This window comes from Periplaneta americana, chromosome 7 (genome assembly GCF_040183065.1).
Source record: "Periplaneta americana isolate PAMFEO1 chromosome 7, P.americana_PAMFEO1_priV1, whole genome shotgun sequence".
Classification (NCBI taxonomy): domain Eukaryota; kingdom Metazoa; phylum Arthropoda; class Insecta; order Blattodea; family Blattidae; genus Periplaneta; species Periplaneta americana.
In genome coordinates this window covers 31,835,742-31,857,873 of record NC_091123.1, presented here as the reverse complement: position 1 = coordinate 31,857,873, position 22,132 = coordinate 31,835,742, and positions in this window count along the sequence as shown.

Here is a 22,132-nt window from a genome sequence, read left to right as displayed (position 1 = left end):
CACCTTTACCTTTTAACTTTGCTCTAGAGTATGACATTAGGAAAATCCAGCATAACAGAGAGGGTTTGGAATTGAACGGGTCACATCAGCTGCTTGTCTATGCGGATAACGTGAATATGTTAGGAGAAAATCCAGAAACGATTAGGGAAAATACGGGAATTTTACTTGAAGCAAGTAAAGAGATAGGTTTGGAAGTAAATCCCGAAAAGACAAAGTATATGATTATGTCTCGTGACGAGAATATTGTACGAAATGGAAATATAAAAATTTATCTTTTGAAGAGGTGGAGAAGTTCAAATATCTTGGAGTAACAGTAACAAATATAAATGATATTCGGGAGGAAATTAAACGCAGAATAAATATGGGAAATGCCTGTTATTATTCGGTTGAGAAGCTTTTATCATCCAGTCTGCTGTCAAAAAATCTGAAAGTTATAATTTATAAAACAGTTATATTACCGGTTGTTCTGTATGGTTGTGAAACTTGGACTCTCACTTTGAGAGAGGAATATAGGTTAAGGGTGTTTGAGAATAAGGTGCTTAGGAAAATATTTGGGGCTAAGAGGGATGAAGTTACAGGAGAATGGAGAAAGTTACACAACACAGAGCTACATGCATTGTATACTTCATCTGACATAATTAGGAACATTAAATCCAGACGTTTGAGATGGCAGGACATGTAGCACGTATGGGCGAATCCAGAAATGCATATAGAGTGTTAGTTGGGAGGCCGGAGGAAAAAAGACCTTTGGGGAGGCCGAGACGTAGATAGGAAGATAATATTAAAATGGATTTGAGGGAGGTGGGATATGATGGTAGAGAATGGATTAACCTTGCTCAGGATAGGGACCAATGGCGGGCTTATGTGAGGGCGGCAATGAACCTCCGGGTTCCTTAAAAGCCAGTAAGTAAGTATTAATTTATGGAGAAAGTCGTCGTAATTCAAATGAGGCAAGAAGATGTACCGTCAATGTATTCCTCAAAGAAGCTTATTTAATCGGCGAACTTTTGTAGCAGTTTCTCAACGATTATTAGAAACTAGGAGTCTCTTACCTCGTTTCGAAAATCACATAAACAGGATTTTCTTTAAAAATGACACTGCTTTATGGAAGAGGGAGAGATTAGAATGTTGCATTTAAATAGAAGTTCGTGTGATTTTGTGCAGTAAACTGTTATTGTTTATATTTTAGACGTAGAATAAAAAATGGACCAATATTGCCAATATTGTTAAATAAAATGGAAATTTACCATGAAGTTCTATTAATGAGATTGAAAGTTTGTATTTGCTGTTCGTTTTATGTAAACAACGATCCGTCCCTGCATTAGAACAGAGCATCTGTTTTGTACCGGTATGTCTGTATCCGCTTGAGCTGTACTGTGTACTTGTAAACTTCCTCCTCCCCATACAGTAACGTTGCCAAACGTATAATATTGTAAACTTCGATAATTAGTTAAATATTACATTAGAAAAAAAATGTGAGGACATTTTTTTTTCTTCCTTATGACATGAACAATCATCGGTTAAAATAATGGCATTTATACCTCTTACAACCTGTATAATAAATAAAAATAATTGGACAGTGGGACATAAACAATATAAATTACCACCCAAGATTCAAAACCGAAACTTATTTGCTGCAGAATTCAACCAAGCTCTCAATCTTAAAAATCTTTATGCTCGACCATGCCGAAATGTATTAATTATACACCTGGTAGCAGACCTTTAATGCTTGTCATTAAAGTACACCTACTCATTAAAGGTCAGGTCTTTCAGCCAATGACGACTCAGGTTACAACTGTTCAGCCAATGACAGGTCAGCTTTCTACCGTTATAAAACCGCAAGTATCGATTATTCTCGGATATGCAATCGAAAGAGAATTAGCGAAAAGTCACGGAGGCTGGAAATCCAATACTGTCGCAGAAGGTTATGTTCTGTTACTATAATAATTAGCGTTAATTGTAAATAATATTCAAATAAATTCAATTTGTCATCTCGGTTTTCAATGTCTAATTTAATTTCAATGTTACGTCTGTAGGTTCTTATGGCCTAGCAAGGTCAATGTGGACATCTGTTCCTCGGAAAAAATCAATACTTTCGCGTCAGCGCACATCTCACAACATACGGGACATTGCTAAAAAATTAATAATATCAAGTTAGAAATATGGTCGGGCATAAAAAGTCGTATGAAACTCGCCTATAATGGTAATTAAGAAGCTCGTATGAAAATTATGAAACTCGCTTGCGTTCGTTTCATAAATATCCATACTCGCTTCTTAATTACCTTCATTATAGGCTCGTTGCATAATGTACTATTAAAAAACCAAGTGGTAGCTACTTTGAGATTTTATTAAAAAAAAACAGAAAACAGAGTTGGCTTAAATTTTGTTGTCAAATATCAGCCTACGGTAACGTGTCGGAATTATGGGCCAAAATCAAGTGGTACACGAATGAAAAACCTGTCTATTTCAGCAAATACTGTAAATTATGATGTCGATAAACAAAATAAATTTAGTTAGGGATTGCACCTCTATCTGTATATCGAGAAGAGGAAGTAATACAATCGAGTAGGGACCAGGAAATACACCCTTTATTACTACCTACAAGTATAGGCCTATATAAAATTAACTTTTACTACAAAAACGCAGGAACTCATCATCCCCGGACCCAGATAGAATCCTTACGAGAAGGTTAAACAAAAATTATCACACCAGAATTTATCTTTATTAGCTTTAAGTAGCCTATGACTCTAATATTATATTCAACAAACGTCTCACAGAATTGGCTTCATTGTTATGCTGTCCCAGTATTGAAAGCAGACAAGCTAGTGATCGTGGTATTAAATCGGCCAATAATACTTTTTAATGTCCCACGAAAAATATTTGAACAAATTTTATCGCTTCGAATCTATTGGTGCATGGAAAGAATGGGTCTTTGACCCAAGAATCAATAAGGTTTCCGTAAAGGTTTTAATCTGCACCATAATGAAATTTACTTCAAATATTAATGAAACAAAATAATACTGCAGGATCACAAAAACAAGAAGCTTTTGTTTTATTTTTAGATGTCGCCCGAGCTTATGATTCAGTTTGTTTAGATTTAGTTTCGGAAAACTACACTGTTTGCACTTTTCAGTGTCTCTAATTAGACTTATAAATAGACTCCGTGGAATTGCCACAAGGATCGTAAGGTTTACTACGCACGCGGTATAGACTGTATGAGAAGGGGGCGTGCAACGGATGAACTATGCCTCTGATGTAAACACTGAGCAGTATACTGCGGTTACAATAAAGCCTGTATCCTGCATTGAAGAAATATAATGAATGATCATTGAAGTAGGAAATGTCTAAACATGTAAATACACAATTATTTTATAGTGAGATATATTAACTCTTAAAATTTAATGTAAGATACTCACATCATCCTTGAATATGTGCATTGCAGTGAAGAGTTACGTGCATTTTGAGCGACTGCAAAGTGAACCATCCTACGATGGTCACTTAAACAGTTTTTATATTGGGGAAAATGTACGTTCAACATCACACGATCTAATAGGTGCATATTTGAAGAACGGAAAGTCACTACTTTTTAGTACATCAACTTCAGACGTCTCATCGTGACCTGATTTACATAATTTATAATACGAAATTGTGAATAGGCAGAATTTTTAGCAATAATATTTCTCAACTTACATTTTACTTTTTCTGAAATTAATGAATTGTTATTTTGGATAACGGTTTGTGATACTTTATACACTATATTAAGGGCTTCTGAGATTTGTAGTTTAGACGATTTAGACGATTCTAACAGGGTGATGCTTTGGATTCGATTTTAAAATTAGAATCAATGAACAGAATATCTTCCAATAGCTGTTCAGAAGGCAATGACTTTACAGCTGCAACAGCGGAACTGTCTGTGCTATCCAATGCATGAATTACCTCCATTATTTTGCCTTAATATTCTGCATAATAATTAACAGCATCCAACCACGTTTCTCAACGCGGTCAAGACTGGCTGCGGGGGTATTCCAGGAGCAATTGTTTGGAACAGCAACACACTCACTGTAGCATGTTTGATTGAATTCCTTTCTACACTGAACACATGTTAAGCTTTGACTATTCCAACCACAGTAATGCAAAAACAAGTGCTTACATAGGTAGGGGAAAGGAGGGTTGTACCGCTCAGAGGGCAATCGCGCTCATGCTAATATATCTGCTTGGTTTAAATTTTGAAGAGCTCAGGAGGTGATGCTATTTTGCGGACACTGTACTAAATGCATAGTAGTTGAATGGTTACCGTGGGAAGAAACATTTCGTTGTTGTGAGCGAGAATATTTTTGTTAGTACTTTGTTATAAGAACACGCATATTTCAAACTGAGGGTATGTGAACAAATATCCTTTCACATTACTACCAATTAATATGTTTATGTAGGGGATAAAGTCAGCTTAACATTGATATATTTATAAACATCTGTAATAAGCTTCTTTCGTCGGTACATGTTAAGAACTTTAATATTGCTACGGAGGGTTGTGGCGCTCAAGTGAGCGGTATTACCCACCAGCTGAGGTTACTTCCTTGCAGAAAACAGTCCATTTAAGCCTATATTCTTATATTACTGCAATAAAATGTTACTTAAAGCATACAATATGTTAAATATTATTATGCTTTCTATTTTAACAACGTGCGATGTCTCTATTTATTCTATTATTAATTTTATTAATTTCGTAACTCGACTATTAACAGATGCCGAAAAAAAGAGAAAGGTGTACAAATAAGGCAGCATGGACAATGGAGACCATGAAAACAGCTTTCAGAGTAGTTTCTTCAGGGACATCAATTCGACAAGCACCTCGGCAATTCAATATCCCTTTCAGCACACTTAAAGACAGAGTGAAAGCGGGAAAGCATTATGCCACCTCTTTAGGTGCAAAATGTGCTTTCAGTGAGGAACAAGAAAATGAAACTGAAGAGTGTGTTTTGACGATTTCTAGATTATACTTTGGTATTACAGCTTCCGAACTCAAAAAGATAGTTTTTCAATATGCAGAAAAACATGAAATTAAAACAACTTTTCCAGAGACAAAAGGGAAGCTGAAAAAGATTGGTTTTACGGTTTCCTAAGACGGCATCCAAAATTGAGCTTAAGGAAACCGGAAGCAAAAAGCGTTAACCATATTCTGGCATTTAATAAGGATGAAATTCAACAAGTCTATAGCAATCTTGAGTCACTGTTTTCAAAATTCAACTTTCCAGCTACGAGGATCTACAATGTAGACGAGACGGAGGTCTCAACTGCCCATACTCCTTCGCGCATTATTGCATCTAAAGGGACGACACAAGTTGGCGCCATTACCAGCTGGGAGAGGGGCAAGAATATTACGGTCCGTTGTGCAATTAGTGCTGCAGGACACTACATTCTCACGATGTTTATCTTCCCTCGCAAACGAATGTCACCTCAGCTACAGTGTGATGGACCTGCAGGAGCACTGTACAAGTGCTCTAAAAATGGGTGGATGACGTCTGAACTTTTCACAGTCTGGTTACAACACTTTGCAAAGGAAACCAGTGCTTCCATCGATAACCCTGTTCTCCTTATAATGGACAACCACAGCAGTCACACATCACTTTCTTCATATTCCTTTTGGAAAGAGAAAGCCATCCACATCATTTCAATACCTCCCATAGATTGCACCCCCTTGACCTCACCTTCTGTGGAGCATTAAAATCAGCGTTCAACAAAGAATGCAAAACTTTCTTGAATACTCATGCAGCCCAAAAAAATCACTCCATACGACATTGCAAAGCTTTTCAATCAAGCATATGGTAGAGTTTCTTCTGTGGAAAAAGCGACTAATGGATTCAAAAGAAGTGGCATTTGGCCCTTGAACCCAAATGTTTACTCAGATGAAGATTTTATGGCTGCAATGAATTTGAGCCCACCAGGTGAAGGTTCAGTTCTTTCATTGATTGACGACGAAAGTAAGATTGAAGGAACAAGTCAGCAACTAGTATCAACCAGTGTGAAGCCAATATGTCACAATAATTTACCCACAATAACTTCTAAACAGCCGACGACTTCTCAAGAAATTCCATCGCATCCTTCTGCATTAGAAACAAATCAAAATAGAAAATCAATACCAATCACCCAAATATCACCTATTCCTGGCCCCTCAAAAACCACCAGTAAAAGAAGATCCGGGAAAACCAAACAGCATACTGAGATACTTACAGCATCACCGATGAAGGAATAACTAGAAGTCTTAGAGAAGCGCAGAGCCGACAAACGTAAGACTAAGAAGTCTGAAAAACCAAAATAAACCATTCTTCCTTTATCAAAGATCAGGGCAAAGAAAATTTAAAACCCAAAAAGAATGTTATTCGAAAGTACATCAGAAGGTGAACTGGATGAAGATGGTTTGTGTGACGATGATGAATTAGACGACATTAATCCAAACACACTTCTTCAGGAAGTGTAAGAGATTTGCGCTGTGTGTGGAGAATTCGGTAAAGATGGTGAAGTGTGGTTTCGGTGTACTGTATGTGCAAACAGGACACATAAGGAATGCAGTGGGGTTGATCGATCACATAATTATAAATGCGATCACTGCACCTAAATACGCGTGAATGTTATTTACTATGTTGAGCGCCATTGCCCTACAGTGTCGGGCAATACCGCTCATTGCTCATTTTCATTGTTTTACTAATAGTTCCCTAAATACAATACTTTCTTAAGCAAAACTATTTCAGATGTAAAGAAAACTAGTTCAAGTCTGCATTTTGTGAGTGAAGTATTAAGATTGACTATTGTTTCGAAAACAAATAATGGTTTTCCTTAGGTGAGCGCCAATACCCTTCCTTCCCCTATACATTAGCTGTAGCTACTCTATCTATTTGGACCGGTTACATCTCTTAACATGAACTGCTTATACTACGAGACCGGGCGGTCGCTCACCTCCTCTATACTACCGTACATCGGCAACCTGATTGCATGCTGCGTGTGGCAATGCAACGAAGTCTACTTATAAATATATAAATCTATAAATCGGTCAGTATCATTACACCCCCATTTCAAGACTCTATACAACGCGTAACATCAATAACCCTACACTAAGGGACACCCTTAAGTCCCATTTTATTTGTTGTATTTTATTGTATTGTATTTATTAACATTCCATGGTATTCATACATTGCTTACAGCTAGAATATGGAACAAGTCAAAAAACTTAATACTACTATAAAGTCTTAATTTATAGTCACATTCTAGTTTAAATATATACAGAAGAGATTTACAATATAGTCTGCTAGTACAACACAAAGTTTTAGTATCAGCTTCATGAAGCGTTATTGAATGTCATGAATTCACCTACAGAATAGAAGGCGTGATGAATTAGGTACTTCTTTAATTTAACCCTAAATAATCTTATATTTTGAATTTCATCTTTTATATTGATAGGGAGGCTATTAACATTTTTACTGCCATATAACTCACGGTAGACTTGCCGATGGAGTATTAAAGTCATTTTTGACGTGTATTTATGCTATGAACTGTTGAATTAGTTACAAAGTTTTCACGATTACATACGAGGAAGGTTATTAATGAAAAAATATATTGACAAGCCATGGGCATTATTTGTAGTTTTTTTTTTTTAAATAGTCCTACGCGATTCCCTAGATTTGGTACCTACTATTATTCTAATTACTCTTTTTTGTAGTAAGAATATACTGTAACTATCTATGGAATTTCCCCAGAATATTATTCCAAAACTCATTGCCGAGTGGAAGTATGCAAAGTATATTGTTTTTAAAGTATTGATATTTACTATCTTTGGCATAGATCTAATAGCAAAACATGTTGAATTGAGTTTGGGGTAATTTCTTTAATATGATTTTTCCAATTTAACACGTTATCGATTTTTAAGCTAAGAAATTTGATTGTTGTTGTTTCTAATAGGGATCTATTGTTAATTATTGCGCTTGAAATTTTCGAGGTTGAATTTGGACAGGATTTAAATGGAATTATGTTAGTTTTGTTACAATTTAATACTAATTTATTGACCAGTCGCATATTTATATGCACTAGAGAAATAAGTGCCAATCTTTTTTTGAAAAATAATATTTTACTTTCTGCTGACGACATAGTTTTATTCTCACGACTTAAATTAGCAGAATTCACAAACAATGATACCGCAGTTCCAACAAGACATAAATACTTTGATAACATCTTTAGAAGAGCTAGGTCTTACAGTCAATAGTCACGAAAGTAATGGTATTACTTTTTAACAGTTGTTTTAAAATTAAGGATTCTTACCCATGTGTTAGATTTCTTAGAGTTTTTCTTATTATAAATTGAACTGCCCAGATCATGCTAAAGCATTTACGACAAACTTTTAGCAATAAGTGAACTCTTTTCATATACTAGTGGAAGAAAATGGGGAAATCACCATACGAACCTATTACATAGTTTTATTAATTTAATCCAATCTACGATAGAATACGGTTTGATTATAATTTCTACTTTTACTAAGTTCTGGCAAAATAAATTAAAATTGGTATTATATAAAACTAGTGGCTTGTGCAGCAAATGTTGCAAACTAAGTTCGTTAGACGTTCAAATAACAATTTTTCAGATTTATTTTCAATGAAGAATACCAGACATTCAGAAAGTTATTTGCTTTCATAATAATGAAACATACTCCCTCTAAATGGCTTTTTATGTAAAATACTTTTTCTTGAACCTTCAGTTTTTTTAGTTTCAACGCGAAAACGCAAGTAACAATGTCAGGACGATCAGTGGGTTTTTCATATAGAAGTAAAGCAATAGCTATTTCAGGTCATTGTGGATTGTAGGTGAAAGTTAAAAAAAGTCAGGTTTGCTATGCTTTCGAACAATAGATAGGCTATAGCATCTTGGTATAGCTGCTGTATGTAGAGCTTGAAATGTGGGAGGGTAAAATCATTTTATCCCGCTAAGAGATCTTGCTGAAATGATCGGGAGACTACAAAATTTCTTAGGCTCCTTATTTTATCAGTAAGTAATACCTTTTGGTCTTTCCTTAGGAACTGTAATTTTTGCGCTCTCTCGAGCCAATACTGAAGAGAATGACGCATATAAATATCTACACCACACCGCCATTAGGTATATGAAGTAGACCCACTTGATTAATAATTATAAAAATATTTGATTTTTAATAACACTATTATTATCTTACGTAAGTTTTGTAGTTATATATATATAACAGCCACCAATTGGTAAATTATAGAAATGAACATCTAATTTAAAATATTCTCTACATCTACTTATATAACTTCAAAAAGTTTCACTTTCATATCATCAATATAGCATTAATATGTATAATTAATGAAAAATAGTCATATCATAGCATAAATATAATAATATTTCATTTCTAATGGTAATAATGTCATCAAACCACCTCAAGTTTGATAGATTTTAATATTCAATACACAGCTGTACTCAGAAAATTACTCACCGCAGAATCAGACTTGTAAATTATTTTAGTAAGTCTTGAAGTTTTTAATAACCAATTGAACTTAAACTCTAAATATGTCAGCAATCCTGTAGGTCATGGCCTTTGTGTAATAGCCTATTATTTATTGTACTCTGTGTTTTGTTCTATTTTGAAATGCAATTAGTTCTCCAAACTGACGAAAGATGTATTTCGGAAAATAGGAAAATTATGTAGGAAAGCTAACGCTTCACTGAAAATTACTATTTTTCTGAAAATCCTTGGACGCCAAGCTTCAAAATGACGGGAGATTTAATTAAAATCCGTTCAACCGTTTTCTCGTAATTTCCATTACCAGTTCAAATTATATATACATATATAGACTCATAAAAATTCTGGGAGTTCGAAGCAAAACCGCAGCTACAGCTGGGACGAAAGCTTTGCGTTTACAACTTAGTTTCCTACGCAAATATAGAGCGATCACCAAACTCATCGGGCATTTATGGAAATTTTCAGAGATTCCGCTATTTCGTAAACTTCGGTATATAGCACAAATTTCTCCTTCAAATATTACGTCTCGTAAACTGCCTGAATATCTGTCACGGTTCGTAGAACACACAAACAGTGGACGTTTCGAAGGCCTCCTCTTTGCTGTATTGAATATCGCTCAGTTGTCGGTTTTAACCAATTACTACAGCAAATATGATCTAGGTATACTACAAAAATCTACAGAATTCTTGAATCTGTTTTCTGGCAATTGCAATAATCTCATAATTCAATAACATACAGGATTAAAAAAAGCACCCTGGGAACACAATGCCACATCGAAACAGAGAGGACGATACCGATAGTTAAATTCCTGTCTATATTCTGCCGAAGTGTTAGTAATTCGACAAACCCTGATATCAATAAGAAAAATACCACAAACTCCACAATTATGTTATTTTCCAACTCAAAAATTGCAGTAACAAATGAATCGGTCATTCGTAAAACTACATGGGTCACAGAAAACAAGTTTCGAGAAAAATAGGAAAAATTTTCTGTTAGGTCTGTGAAATGTATACAGGAGGACCATACATTAATATGTCTGATTACAAAACCATTGTATTTTACGTATCTCATTTCATATCACCTTAAAATATTTTTTTTTAATTTCTTGGTCTCGTGTTGTTTTAATAAGTACCAATAACAACAACTCTACCAAATAGATCACATCTTGATAGATAAACGGAGACACACTAGTATAGTAGACATTCGAACTTTCAGGGGTGCAGACTGTAATTCTGACCATTATTTGGTAATTGGAGAATTAAGAGAAAGACTATCAGTAGCCAAGCGAGTAGAGCAACAAGTTAATAATACTAAATTCAATATTTTGAAATTAAAGGACGAGGAAACTAAGCAAAATTATCAGGTCGAAATTTCGAATAGGTTTGCCACTTTAGAAAGTTCCGACGAAGTTGAGAAAGAATTAGATGTTTACAACGTGTGGGAAAATATCAGAGATAGTACCAAAATTGCAGCTGAGCAGAGCATAGGTTATTATGAAACTAAGAAAAAGAAACCGTGTTTTGATGAAGATTGTTGCATGGTAGTAAAAAGAAGAAAACAGGCAAAATTGAAATTCTTACAGGATCCAGTTGAGGAGAAGACAGATAATTATTTCAATGAAAGACGGGAAGCAAGTCGTACACTTAGGAATAAAAAGAGAGGTTACTTGAAGGAAAAACTGAATGAGGTAGAAAGAAATAGTAAGAATAAAAACATTCGAGATTTATATGAGGGTATAAAGGAATTTAAGAACGGATATCAGCCAAGGGTAAACGTGATCAAGGATGAGAATGGTGACTTGCTTGCAGACTCTCCATCAATCCTAAACAGATGGAAAAACTATTTTGCGCAACTACTAAATGTACATAGACCAAATAGAAATGATCGGGATGAAATTGAAATACAAACTGCTGAGCCATTTACACCCGAACCCACGCTTTCGGAAGTCGAAATTGCGATAGAAAATCTGAAAAAGTACAAGTCTCCAGGTATCGATCAAATTCCAGCAGAATTAATACAAGAGGGTGGAAGTGACATTTCACTGAAAACTACTATTTTTCTGAAAAACTTTGAGTTTCAAGCTTCAGAATGAGGAGTCATTTATTAAAATCTGTTCAGCCGTTTTCCCGTAATTTCCATTACCAGTTCAAATTATATATAGATGTGTCATTTTGTCTCTTACTCATTAGTGATGTGATTCAATTACAAAAAAAGTGCCTTTTAATATATCGCCTCAACAATTAATTTTAGATAGTACTGCTTACATCCCAATGGCTAAACCGTGGTTTTATAGTAAAAAGAATACTCGGGACGAACTAGCATTCTTTTTTAATATATCTTTTAAACAAGCTTTGACTCCGGAATATTTATTCCGCATTAAAAAATCTGACATTGCTTTGTATTTTATTGCATTGCATTGTATTGTATTTATTTACATTCCATGGTATTCATACATTGATTCACAGCTAGAATATGGAACAAGTTTAAAAAACTTAATCTTTTATAAAGTCTTAATTTATTCTTCAAAGCATTAATTTTTGGAAGCATTGCAAAATGGTACAACCTTGGGACGCTACGAATATGTGTACTAGAAAAAAAAACTCAAATGTTGAATAAGGGATTCGAACCCGAACTGCATATAATGCACTTACTGTTCACATTCGAGTCCAGCACGTTACCGCCTGAGCCACGTCGTTATGTTTTGTTGGGTTGCAGCGATGAATAGATACGCTACAGTCGTTTGACTCGTAATTTTCCATTTTTTTTTTCTTGAACCCAGGCCTATATGAAAAAAAGGCGAGACACGTGTCTTGTGGATTTGGCCATACTTTCGCCCAAAATTTACCCTACCCGAATTCTGACATCTCCTTGTTAGTTAATTTCAATGTGATTTCAACCAAACTTTTACGGCTGATATAATAAGCATCTGTGTGTATTACTTCATTGCTCCGTATAATTTGGCCAGATTTAAAGCACTGTATCAGAATAGCCCTCTAGGAGTATCATAGTAGCTCATGGTTTTATTTTAATTTTATCCATTATTAAAAAATATATAACTCCAGATCCTTCACATACCAGTATGTCTAAAGTAGTACATGACTTAATTTTTTTGAAATTTGTATATGCCTTGGCAGAAAAAATCACACGAAAACTTTGATTTCTTGCATCATAATAGCCTTACTTGACCCTATAACAGATGACGAGGGATATAGATAGTTTACTTACGACCACAAAAAATCAAATAAAACATAAATCTAATCGACATGAATATCGTACCCGAAGACAAAAGTCTACTTTCCCATTAATTGAGCCTAAATGTCAGTTCTTGAACATGGTGCTAATTTCGGCCCAAGACTTTATAATAAAATTAGAAACCATTTTTCAAATTTGAAATATTTTAAATTTGAAGCTTTTAAAAAAGAAATTTATAAAATTATTCATGATATATAATATTAACAAATATGTGTATTTTTTACCTTTTATTTCTGTCGACTATATTCAAGTTTTTATTGAATATCACTGCCTTCTGTCTGATTGTCAATTTATATTAAACTAGCCGTACCCGTGCGCTCCGCTGCACCCGTTAGAAATAAATATAAAGTAATTACATAATTAAAATAGGACATTTGATCCAGGGAACATTAGTGTTTGATAGAAGGATAAATCGTTTAGGGCCTAATATGTTACTTAATTTAAATTGCATCCAAATAATTAAAATGCCATCATTTTGGTCTAGAGACACTCATTTGGTGCAATGACAATTCCTTTAACATGTTTCTTAATTTTTATTATATGCAACCATAGTTTAATGAAGATTGACATCATTTAGATTTAATGTGTATATTTTATTTTACTTGTTATATGTTTCCATTGAATTATGGTAATAACTTAATTTTAACCCTTGTTTTCTACGTATTCAGTAAATGGCGCTTGGCCCACTATGGTTCTGAAGCCTTCAAATAACTTATATTATATAATATTACATATTATATTATATTATATTATATTATATTATATTATATTATATTATATTATATTATATTATATTATATTATATTATATTATATCAGAAGTTACTGTAATAACATTATAGTATTATGTCCATCTAGAGAAACTACACTTTCCAATGGTGAAATAGTAATTAATTATACAAATCGGTTAATTTAGCTTCAGATATTACTTCATACAAACACAGAAACATTCTCTGTAGGCTATCTTTCATAGCTTTCGATTGTTGCTGTCCAAGGCCCCTTATAGACGAAGTCATTTGTTTTTTAATTCATTACATGGCCTTAGATGGCAGTTATTTTAATTTTAAAACTCATTTAACTCATTAAATATCAGTCCTATCAAAATTTTTGAAGGAATAAAACTTATCGCAAATTATTTTTAAAGAAACTTTTGTTATGTAATATTTTTCACAAAAATCAACAATAGCGAGATATTTCGATTTATTTAATTCATGCCCCCTTATAACCCCCCTTTTAAATAATGTATTTTGAATGCAATATAGCCTAAAATCTAAGTTACAACGAACTTAATTTATATTCCAATTTTCATCGAAATCCGTTTAGCCATTATCGCGTGAAAAGGTAACAAACATACAGACAGACAGACATACAAACGAAAATTTCAAAAAAGCGATTTTCGGTTTCAGGGTGGTTAATTATATATGTTAGGACCAATTATTTTTGGAAAATCGAAAATTACCAGAAAAATTTCGGCTACAGATTTATTATTAGTATAGATGTGTTTTTTTCCTCTCTTTTTCTCTTTCTTCTTTTGTTTTGCTCTTGTGTATTATTTATTGGTTCGAATTAAGTTACTGTATTTAGTAAACAGTCCATGTAACTTCTATGTTATATTATTGTCTAAAAGACCACACCGTACACGGGCCTGGCTCTCACGGTAGTGGCTAGAAACATTTTCGTTTTATAATTTTAATTTGCACTCGCTAGCTAGCTAGTTAAATAAATAACATTAAATAAATCGTACCATACGTCGCCATGGAGACGAGAGAAACGTGTTGGTTTATAATTAACAGATTAGGGGGAAAGTATCGTATTAGAGTACTTGCGATTTTATTTGGCTATTGATTTTTACAGTGGGCTATTCGCGACATTTTGGGCTACTGGAAATATTTATTGTTCGACTATTTTTGGGCAATATTTTTGTAAAGAAACCTAAAAGCTATAAAAAATATAATTTTAAATATTAGCAGCTACCACCACCGCCGTCTATGTAAGCGTATACAGTGTTTTAATTATTTCTTGTTGCCGCATACAAGAAATACTAAATTCAACCTGAGTTAAAGATTACAACAATTACAGCTTTGCAGAGATCAATTCACACCTGCACCGCGTCGCAAAGGAACCGCTTCCTCAATTTATTTCGAATCATTGACCTATAACAATAATTACTCGTCATTTTTAGTGTGTAAATGCAGGCAGTCAATGTCCTTATCAATTCGTTTCCTAAGTTAAATTTTAATGAACCTCATGAGGCTCTTGTCACAGAATAGACCTGTGATCAGTGACAACACACGCTCAAAAAATTATTTTATTATAATCTAAAAAACTGACTCGAAATTATCGTATTTTAGAGAAGATTTTTAATACCATTATGGTATAGCCTATCGTTTGTTGGATGAAATTATTGTACAAACTAAATCAACAGGCTCAATTATCATCCTTCTTTCCGTTCTTTGATCTTGTAAAGGCCACGGCGTGGCTCAGTCGGTTAAGGCGCTTGCCTGCCGGTCTGAAGTTGCGTTCGGGCGCGGGTTCGATCCCCGCTTGGGCTGATTACCTGGTTGGGTTTTTTCCGAGGTTTTCGCCATCCGTAATGTGAATACAAGGTAATCTATGGCGAATCCTCGGCCTCATCTCGCCAAATATCATCTCACTATCACCAATCTCATCGACACTAAATAACCTAGTAGTTGATACAGCGTTGTTAAATAACCAACTAAAATAAATAAAATCTTGTAAAAGTTTCTTTCTTGTTTTGGAACACGGCAGTCTTTATCACAATTACAATATTAATTTTTTTTTTTTTTTTTTTTTTTGAAACTGCATATATTAAATAGTTTGTTTCTTCTTTGAATTTTTCAATTTTGTCACTGTACGTGTTGTCACTATGTCGTTTCGATTTTCGCATGGGTCATACCGACTTCTAATTTAATGGACACTTAAAACTTAAGTACTGTAGAGGAGGGTAAAGTTGATCAAAATTTTGCATTTTTTAAATGATATTGAGTTTATGCAATGGAGCGAAGTTCCTTGGGAAATAGCATTTTGTCGTCATATCCTTCACTTACACGTTACAAGAATTGAATTACAATCTATAAAAAAACTGATTTTTTATTTGAATTGTGATCGAAGTTACCTGCTTAAATAGGGTAAAGTCGATCACCATTGAATTTCTAGTTTAAGATCGATTTTAAAATATTGCGGAGTAAATTCGATCATTGTTTATGTTTTTAAAAAACAAATTAAGTGTATTACATATATTTTATTTGTCATAAGGGGTGTAAAAACAATAATAATCTTCAATATATGCTTATAGCATTATATAGTGTATCTTTTGTTACTGTGATCATACTATTCGATACAATTAGGCCTATAGGTCTCCACTGTACAATCGTGACTATGATTGCCAACTTATAAAACATAAAAAGACATTTTAATTCTTCACATACCAACAAACAAAGATTTAAGAATTCAAAATTTACATTGAAATACCACCCTTCAATTATAATCTAAAATGAAATTCAACATTGCTTAGGTCTATATCAGATGTAATTTGAAATCTTCCCCTCCTCATGTCACTTTAGAAACTGCGTTGTTCCCATAGTCAGGTACAGAGGGGTGTACAAAATATGTTCCTTTGGCAGTGCTTCTCTTACGCAAGAAATTCATCATAATTTCGTCTTCCTCTTTCCCCACTATTCCATCAATATAAGCTATACTATGACACTTTTCTGTTTATAAGTGTTAGTTGGAGGTATTTCGGTGAACAATTTATTCTTCCTGCTGGTGCTATCTGCTTCGAGTAGGTCGATGGCATGATCGACTTAACCCCACAAAGGTAGGCTACAAGTTTGCTTAAAATAATAAGTTCCAATACTAACATTTACGACCTGCAAAACTATTATTTCAGAATACAATCTCAACGAAAAGTACTTGCGTATACTTTCTGTCTCCTTTCACTGCTGCCTATAATTTACAGTTTGTAAGACTTTGTTTTCATTTGAGAGAAAAAGTTGAAAATAACAATTTTCACTTCAACGGTAATTACACGGTGTTTCCATTGTTGGCATTCGCAGGCTTTTCGTTGTCCCTCTCGCTTACATTTGCAATGTCAGGCAATGAAGTCAGCATAACAAAATTTTAACAAGCAACTGAGAAAATATATAATTTTCAATAAAAAATCGAAAATGGTCGATTTTACACCCACTGATCGACTTTACCCACTTCTACGGTACTCCATTACAAAACAATTTATTCGTCGAACTGTATATAACAACAAGGTCTGTGTGTTTTCAGAACTTAATTTCTGGAAGAATTAGTTTTCCTTGTTTGTTAATTTATTATCGCAATATCCGGATTAAGATATTTTAATGCTGCAAGACTCAAAACAGCTTTTCATTTCATATCCTTTACATCTTCTCTCACTCTTGGCTTCACAGGCTTCATTGTAGAGAAAAGTTCATCACAAGCAAATGTACTACCAAGCATGGACAGTAGTACATAGGCTGCAGATTTACAAAGTGTTATTTTAAATCATACATGGGCACAATTTTCGGTTACGTGAGGCACTCGATTTGAAATTGTTTGTTTACTAGGAGAGGAGACTGCAGAGTAGGATGGGAAATATAAACTGCTGTGACCTGCGTCACCTTATCGTAATCGCTAAGGCGGTCAGTGGCGAATTATTAGGGAAGCGCTTGGATAACGTGAGAGACTCGAAAACTTTTATTCAATTTGGGCAAATTAATTCGGCAGCTTTAATCATAAACCTCCTTACTGTTTCTCCGTCGCTGAATTGATTTAAATCACAGGCGAGAAATTGCGTAACTAGCCAATAATATTCCATCACGTTGTCTACGTTTATTTTCTTGAATATTCTGGCGTTTCTCAAGATTACTTAATAGATTTGCACGTTCTCGACCTAAAATAATTTCAGAAAATCATATTTCGTTTTCTACGCACATTTGATATATATATATATATATATATATATATATATATATATATATATATATTTTTTTATAAATTTCTATTGGAAATAATACGTACGAACAACATTTAATTCCTAGTACCTTTTAATGCAGCGTGTTTAAGGTATAATGTCGTATTTAGTATACTATGCAAATGTTAAGATCGTAAATTTTCTTCGGAATAATACGAAAAATAACATTTAATTTTTCTTACCTTCTAATTCAGCATGTTCTTTATGACATAAAAAGTAATGTCGTTGTATATTAAATTTATTAATGCCTAATAGGATTTTCGAGCATAACATACATCGTATGTTCTCCCCTTCTAAACAGCAAAAAAACTCTTCCTCCCATTTCTCATGAAATAATCGTTTTCTAACGCGTACACACTGCTTTGATAATCCTATTATGCCACCACTGATATTGCATATGAAACTGATATAGAACCTGCCCACGCCTAGGAGCTGCGTGAGGGAGGAACGGGGACTGTGAAGATGATGTCACTCAGAGCGATAAGCCCTGTGAAGGTCAGTGAGGCACAAATTCTCAAGTGAGGCACGATGCCCAAGTATGTTTTAAATTATGTTTTCTGCACATCACGTGCTTAATGCATATTATGCATTAGGTATTTCCCCATTTTGTATTCCTAAAAAGGAATGTCACCACCCAGTAGGGGTTAAAACGATTTGAAAATTTATGCTTCTCTCCATTCATGTACACCCTTGCTGTCTTCCCCTCGTCAAGTCGCGTACGAGCGAGGACTGACTCCTGTGTGCAACTTGCTCATAAGCGTGCCTATTGCCTATCCTGGTATAGGGAATATTATAAATAATGTATTTGGCAAGTCATACTAGAAGCGAAACTAACCTCACCTAACTTCTCACAAATTTCCGTACATCAGAACTAAGAAAAATGCAAGTTGGAAGTTTCAGTGTCGTGCCCTGCAGAAAAGTCCCTGCACGTCAGCCTGCCGCGTCCCAGATGCCTAAAACTGTGCCAGTGCATCACGTGAATCACTTGGCCGGCCGAACTCTTTTTTTTTTTTTTTTTTTTCTATTAACGTTAGCAAATATTGAATTGAAAACATGTTTCTTGCTTTTGTTTATGATTACGTTTCTGTGCTTAAATTGATTATAATATTTATTTTAAGTTTTCTGAATGTATAAGAATTTCTATACCTCATTTGAGGAATGGAAGCACTGTAGGTTAATGTTTCGTTTGTACTATCGCCGCGACCTCATGCTTAACATGTCGGCATCATACAATAACGTGCGGTGTGCTTTTAAAACACAATTTTGCCGACCGATTGTTGCTCTGTAGGTTTCACTCTAAGCGTCACGTTGTCACTTCTACTTCCTCGACAGCGTTGCCAACTTAGAATTTCATTTACCGCTGCACAAGCTGAAAAAAACCACCAGTCGGTTCGAAATCTGATTTCACACTGAGCTGGAGACGTGTCTGCTAACAATGAGTCTGGTTTTAAGTTTTAAGTATATCTGTGTTACATAAACTCTAATGCGGAATGATAAATTAAATATGTATAATCTATCATAAATGAAAATAATAATTCAGTTCAATATCTATTCTTTATGATTAAATACATTAATTCATTTACAAAAACAATGCATGCATTAGATTAATGAATCCGGAATACCTCATTTGTACAGCAACAATGGATGAAGCAGGAAACGGATGTGGTTGCACCAAATCGAGTTCACATAAAATGTTAATATTGTGTACTCGCACAATGAAAAAGTGTGTTAATACCATACTAAACTCTGGTTTATGATCAATTATCATTGTCCGCAAGTACATACAAAAAATTACAACATCTTTACAGAAAAATAAACTTAAAAATATAATCTCTCTCTGCCTGGAATCATAAAAACGCCAAATAAATAGCTAGCCGCTGACTGTAAAATCACAGTCTACTATATACAGTCACGAAGCTTGAGTATTGAGGGTGCTAGAAACAATAGACTGTGACGGTACTATTTTGCATTGCCTGTAATGAGGCGATATTAGCGATCCTACAGCTCGACCAAGTTAAATCTGCGAGCCGAGAGGGAAAGTTGGAGGCAGTTCTTAGTGAAAACAGGCGGTAACGAGAGGAGACCAGTACAGTCTCATATGACAGCAAAGTTTTCCTACTGTGCTTCAGTTCATAGAGCGGTAACAATTTAAGACGCTTTGAAATAGACTGTACTTCTACTTCTGCTTGACAGTGAGGTTTGGCGTTCTGATTGGTAAGCGTGGGCGTAGGAGAGAAAGTTGCATGAGGGGGAGGCAGCGTAACTGTTGCCTTTATCTGAAGACAAGGACAAAAAATGCGTGCGCTCCGTAGTGTATTTTAAACGATGTGCACACGTTGAAATCTGAGCGTCAATTGACCTATGTGGCAACTGTTTTGTTTTGCCTCTACATTCCATCCCGATATCCCCACTCGCAGACTTGACTTGAACAAGCTGTAGTGGTGAGCAACTATCTAATGTTTGCATATTTACTACGTATTGAGCTTCGCGACTGTATATACTAGACTGTGGTAAAATTCTACTTCTTTGTAGTGTAGAAAATTTGTTATAACTGGCTAAGTACGATGCACCGGATTTGTTTTGTTGCCCCTTAGGTAGAACAGCAGAATCAGCTGGACGGTGCTTTCTATAGCACGCAACAATGAAGCCTTTTTTCACGAAAATGTGGGGACTCTCTCCCTGTTCACCCGATTCCAATCACATTGGAAATGTACGGCTAGAGGTGAAGAAAGAAAGAAATGGAATCAACTGAGGATAAAGAATGCCTTGCGGGCTCAAATTCAAGAAGCCTGGGACACACTACCGACATCTGATGTCATTTCAGGCGAGTAATTCGGCCTGGCGGGTCACATAGTGTATAAGAGAACATTTTTTTTGTTATTTTTTCATATAAGACCATTTATTTTTCTTGGGATTTGTTCCTTCGTTATTTATTTTCACTGGTATCACAAATGATTTAAATATAAAAAAGACAGTAATCGGGATGCTAAAGTGTTTTGTTAAACAAAACGTAAAAGTAAACTTGAGGCAGAACTCGACTCCAGGACCTTACAATCGGTACACGAGCACTTTAAACCCTCCAGCCATGAGAACACTGTAGGTCGGGTATTTCTTTATGGTATATTACACGTACTCTTCATGTATAAAAGAAACCGCAAAGGATCGAAGGAAAACATACCTTTCTAGTATGAATGCAGCTTTATACGAGTGCTTCCAAAGTCTGTCGATCTCCAATTAGTTTCTCGAGCTTTAGCATTTTCTTTGTCTTACGGTATGCCATGGAAATTAAAAAAATTCAAGTTGGAAGTTCAGTGCGTGCTATAAAAAAAGCCCCTGGGAGTCAGTCTACCGTACCCCAGATGTTCTTTACGAGAATAGTTTCAATAGTGATTGAAAACAGCTGCAGTAATAATTCGATATAAACTTGTTTAATAATTAATGCGTTGGTTTTGAGCAAAGAAGCATTAATTTTCAATACGCGGATCCCTGAAGGTAGAATGGCTCTCAGCTACAGTAATAGGTTCTATAAATAGTTCGACTGCATTTAAGGGTTCGATCACAGTTTTTTCTTGTCATACTCTTTCTTGATATCGTAGTCCAATAGCAGTGATTCTAGAAGGTTCTAGTTACCACTACTTCAAAACCGAAATATGTAAGTGATGAAACATACGAGGTAGCTCGGAAAGCAACGCACAACAATTTTTTTACAGCTGTAACTACTGAGTGAAGATGGAATGTGTCTACTTTTGAAGAAAAACGAAGAATTCGAGTGAAATCCACAGGGAAATATTGAAGGTGTATGGCGCTTGATTGGATCATAGCAACATCTCCAGGTTCTTCGAAGAAGTCCGGCCGACCAGTGACCGCTGCAAGACCATTCAGTGTCAGAGCCATTAAGACGGCAACCATCCACCCTACAGTCCAGATCCCGCACCGTCTGTCTTTCATCACATCGGACCAATGAAGAAATTCATAGGAGGCCAATGCTTCGGTTCGGATTAAGAAGTGAAATCAGTCGTGTTCATAAAAAACTGAGTTTTGTGAACGAAGTGTCCTGAATATGGTGTAACGATGAGAAATGTGTCGAGAGGCTTGATTCCAATGTCGAAGAATAGGTAAAATCTGTAGCGTACTTGTGTATTATTTCGTTTTGCTTACCTATGAAATACGTTGCCAATTGTTGTGCGTTACTCTTCGATCCACCCTCGTATTATGAACCAAAATGTTCCACAGCAGTACCTATAAAAACTTGAATCCTGCCTTCGTAATTATTCACGGTTCGAAACTCTGAAACTCGTGACAGAAAAGTGAATGATAGCGACAGACTAATATTGAATACAAAATATTCCGGTAATCAGTATACGT